The sequence below is a fragment of the Pongo abelii genome, chromosome X (assembly GCF_028885655.2).
Source record: "Pongo abelii isolate AG06213 chromosome X, NHGRI_mPonAbe1-v2.0_pri, whole genome shotgun sequence".
Lineage (NCBI taxonomy): Eukaryota > Metazoa > Chordata > Mammalia > Primates > Hominidae > Pongo > Pongo abelii.
The window spans coordinates 141971775-141976994 of NC_072008.2; positions in this window are offsets into that span (position 1 = coordinate 141971775).

Sequence of the window (5220 nt, forward strand, 5' to 3'; positions counted from 1 at the left end):
AAGACTAGTGCTTTTAATAAATGCACTTCATAAATGCAGGGAAAATACAAACTTTGATTCTTACCCCATCCCACTGCAGAAAGCGTTATTAAAGATAGTGAATCCAGTAAAAAATATAAGATATTAGCTTTACAGCTTTAGAATAGGCCAAGGAGTTTTTGATTAGGATAAAAAAGCTCTAACCATAAAGAATACATTGTTTAATTAGACATAATTAAATGTAAAACTTCTATTCCTCAAAAGACACTCTTAAGAGAGTGGAAAAGCAAAGCATATATGTAGATTACATATTATATAATGTATAGAATAGGTTATATATAAAAATATACATTAATCATATATAAACATATATATATATATATATATATCTGACAACAACTGAGTGGAATCCAGAGTATATCCAGAACTACAAATCAATTTTAAAAGCAAACATCACAATAAAATTTGGGGGGAAAAGCTGAATATGCACTTCATAAGAGTCGTACTCAAATATAGCTTTAATAATCACATAAAATATATCTGGACTCTGACTATACTCCATTTCATGAAAATTTATTTGAGGTGAATAGGGGATCTAGAAGAAAACTTAGAATATTATCGTCATGGCATTGGGGGCGGCAAAGATTTTCACTTAAAATAATAAAAAGCTCTAGCCATAAACAATAGACTGATTAATAAGATTAAGAGAATCTGTTCATCTAAAACACATTATTGAGATAGTTTAAAAGCAAAACAGATTTGTAGAAGACATTAAAATTGTATATATGTTTTAATATATGTACGTATATGCCTGTGTGCATGTGTGTATAACTGAAACCCAGAATATATGTAAACTACAAATCCATTTTTAAAATACAAACATCTCAATAAAATTTGGCAGAAAAGACCTCAAAAGGAATTTCCTAAAAGACATGGTTAAATGACCAATAAACACAAAAAAAAGTGCTCCGAAAAAAAATCAATAAATAGCTGGGAGCAGTGGCTCACGCCTGTAATCCCAGCACTTTGGGAGGCCAAACTGGGCAGATCACTTGAGTCCAGGAGTTCGAGACCAGCCTGGGAAATTTGGTGAAACCCCGTCTCTACTAAAAAATACAAAGATTAGCCAGGCTTGGTGGCATGCGCTTGTAGTCCCAGCTACTGAGGCACGAGAATCGAGCGAGCCTGGGAGGTCGAGGTTGCAGTGAGCCGAGATCACGCCTCTGCACTCCAGCCTGACCTCGTCCCAAAAAACAATCAAAAATCAATAATTGAACACTTTTTTAAAAAGGGTGCTCAATCTCATTAATTAGCACAAAATTGCAAGTGTAGACATAAGGAGAGATCACTACACTCCCAAAGAGTGGCTGGAATGAAAGAATAATTGCACAGTAAGTTGTGTGCATGTGGCGAATCTAGAACCTTCAAACATTTCTGGACCCCGATTCCCGCACAGACATCCGAGGCTATGGCTGAAAGGTCAGATAGACCCCGGGGAAGAGCTCCCTCAGGACTGAGAACCAACCAAGGAAAAGCACCCAACCCCGGGGTGAGACAGAGCCCCCAAGGTCAGCTGGGCGCCCTCATGGCTGACACAGAGTTCCCCGAGTCCCACCACAGGCTCAGAGAATCCAAGGAACAGCACCCCACTCCCCCGCAGCACCAGGAGACAGCACCCACAGATAATAATTTTAAAAACCCAGCACCAAGAGAAAGCGTCTGGTAAGCGTCCCCATCAGGGATAAGCAGAACCAAAGAAAAGCCAACACATCCTAGCTGAGAGCGAGCGATATCTAAGGCCAAATGTGCCCCACAGCCGAAAACAGCACTTAAGGAAGAGTCCCTCACAGGCTGAGATAAAGCCCGCGACGGAGAGTGACCCCACAGGGCTGCGATCATGCGTCCAGGGCACAGCCACCACCACCCCGGCCCTTGAACATAGACAGAGTTCCCACGGCAGAGTCCCCCCTCAGGGCTGCCACCGAGCAGGGAAGAAACACGGCCACAGCCGAGGCTGACACAGGCAACCCAGGCAGGGTCCCCAACACTGGGCTCAGGTCATTTCAGCAGGAAAAGTCCCTCGCATCACTGAGGGAGCCCCCAAGAAAAGCCCCCCGGACCCACAACATAGCCGAGTCGGGGTGCCCAAGGAAAACGCTCCCCCACGGTTGACACAGGTGCCCATGGCGGTGTCCTCAGAGTGGAGCCACTTTCCCAGGGAACCCTACCACACACCCGACAGAGAACACCTCAGAAAAGACACTCTCTGAGGAAAAAGGACACTTTCCAGGGCGAAATTAAAGCATCCAGGGAAAAACTGTCCCACTCACAGTCCTGAAGTCCTGACCTTGCCGGTGGAGGGGCGGCAGCACCTCACAAAATGGCAGTGAAGTTGTGGCGCCTTCCCACTGGTGTAACTTTCTAGAAACTTGCCTTCTGGGAGTTATGGGAAACATGCCCCCTTGCGTGCTTGGGAGTGATGCTCATGGGGAGGCGTCTCACCAGAAGCACCAATCCGGAAAGGCTCAAGGCGGATGGAAGGAAGGGAAGCTGCTGGGTATCGCGTGCCCTGCCCCAGCCTAACACTGGGAACCTGTGTGGGGCGCCAGAGTCCGGAAGAGAAGTTTTGCGCTCAGCAGGACCGCTGGCGCCAGCGGGAGAACCAGGAAGCACAGCCCTCCCCTTAGCTGACTCTGGTGCTGTCTACAGGCGGCCTTCACTATCAACTGCACAGCGGGCAGAGGCGGAGGAACACAGAACCTTCTCACACAGCGGGATAAAAGGGTGAATTTGGAGCTGACAGGCAAATATATCTTGTGATATATTTCTCTGGCTTTGATATCAGGGTAATATTGGCCTCATAGAATGAAGTAGTGTTCCTCCGTTATTTTTTGGAAGACATTGCTAAGTATCGGTATTATTTCTTCCTTAAATGTTTGATAGAATTTACACGCGAAGCCATCTTGGCTTGGCTTGTATTTCTGGGGAGATTTTAAATTACTAATTAAATCTCTTTTCATGCTATAGTCCTAATTCGATTTTCTATTTATTATTTATTTATTTATTTATTCATTTATTTTGAGACAGAGTTTCGCTCCTGTTGTTCGCTCTTGTTGCCCGGGGTGGAGTGCAATGGCGCGATCTTGGCTCACCCAACCTCCGCCTCCCGGGTTCAAGTGATTCTCCTGCCTCAGCCTCCCAAGTAGCTGGGATTACAGGCATGCGCCACCACGCCCAGCTAATTTTGTATTTTTAGTAGAGACAGAGTTTCTCCATGTTTGTCAGGCTGGTCTCAAACTCCCGACCTCAGGTGATCCGCCTGCCTTGGCCTCCCAAACTGTTGGGATTACAGGCGTGAGCCACTGCGCCCAGCCTGTTTCTTCTTGAGTCAGTAATTTGTCTTCCAAAAATTTTTTCCATTTTACCTATGTTGTTTAGTTTGTTGGCGTAAAGTTGTTCATAATGTATTCCTTTTAATTTATATAAGGCCAGTATTAATAACCCCCCTTTCATTTTTGATTTTGATAATCTGTGTAGTCCTTTCTATTTTTCTTGGTCAGTCAAGCTAAAAGATTGTTAGATTTTTTTTCACCTTTTCTGTGAACCAACTTTTGATTTCATTGATTTTTCTGTTTCTTATTTCATTGATTTTCTTCTACTCTAATTTTCATCATTCCCCTCCTTCTGCTTGCTTGTATTAAATACATCAGTTTAAAACTTCAGGAATAACAAATGATTTGTTTTGCAAAGGAAAATTTGAAATCTTAGACATGTGGAAATGCTTATGATATTGCAAGTAGCAGTCATTTCGACCAGTTAACCAGAAGGAAATTCGGTGTGCTGAAACCAAACAAGTTTTTTTTTGTGCCGGGCTTTTACTGATTTTGAAAATATCAAGTCTAGTTTGTAGGAAGCTGTTTATTGCATGAGCAGTTTATTTTTTAATGTTTTAATATAGAGAATGCCCATGTTCACTAAATCCCACAAGTTTGTTTGTTTGTTTGTTTTTAACTTAAAGGAAAGTATGTATTAACCAGCACATACACTATCCTCTTTGTGCTTTATCTCTGGTAATCCTTATAAGAGCACCATGAGTTAGATACTGTTTTATGCCCTTTTTATGGAAATAGAATCTTAGAGTGTACATTTAAGTAGCTCTGCCAGGTATAACCAGCTGGAAAAGTGACAGAACCTAGGTCTCTCAGATTCCAGAGATTGCACACACGAATACTATATCACACTGCTTACTGCTGTGAGTTCAGCAGAGAATTCCTTGTTTATATGGAAATAACAAAACTGATATTATCCAGGATAATTGGCAACAGTTTACAAACCCTCTTTACCCCCACTTTGGTGATTTTCAGTGGGGTCATCTGTCCACTAAATTAAACAGATCTTAGGCTGGTCACACTTCTAAAATTGTACACCAAGTCTGTGTGTAAAGGTACTTTCCCAGGGAAAAATATCTGTAGATTTAATCAAATTATCCAAAGAGGGTTAGGCCCACTATCCAGCGTTCCGTGGATGATAAGAGAATGCCATGGAGCCTACACCCTTCCAGTGGGAAGAATAGTGCCAATTTATTTGCCATTTATGTGCTAGTTTTTAATCAGAGTGTTCTAGTCACACACACATAGTTAGCTATGAGGAATATCTGCAGATGCTGGTTCCTCCACTTCAAACGAGTCAGCTAACTCTAGGTGAAGAGCTTTATACTTTGGACTATGTGGTTATAAATGATGGGCAGGTAGGATAACTAGAACAGTGTATGTGCTCATTAATACATACTTATCCTTTAAGTCTGAAAAAATGAACTTGTGGGATTTAGTGAAAATTAGCATTCTAAATATTAAAGTATTAATATTTAGAATTATAGATTTTTAGTTGGGATGGTGGTATAAGGAAGGTCAGCCCATTCTCAAACCGGGCTGGAGGAATAAGGGAGTCGTTTAACCTAACCTAGTGGTGTGAACCTACAGGAAGTAGTGATGGTGGACTGAGTCATGACTTAGGTAAAGGGAGATGATTCTAGATCATGGAACATGATATAAATTCTAGACATGAGATTCTAAACTCTGTTTGGTACCAAGGCACACATTGCTAAGACAGTCTGTGATCATGTACTCTCAAGAGGATCATATATTTCAGCTGTATAGCGCCAATTTGTGTGCCAGTTACGTTCCAGTTATAAATCAAAGTGTTCTAGTAACACACATAGTTAATTATGAGGACTATCTGCAG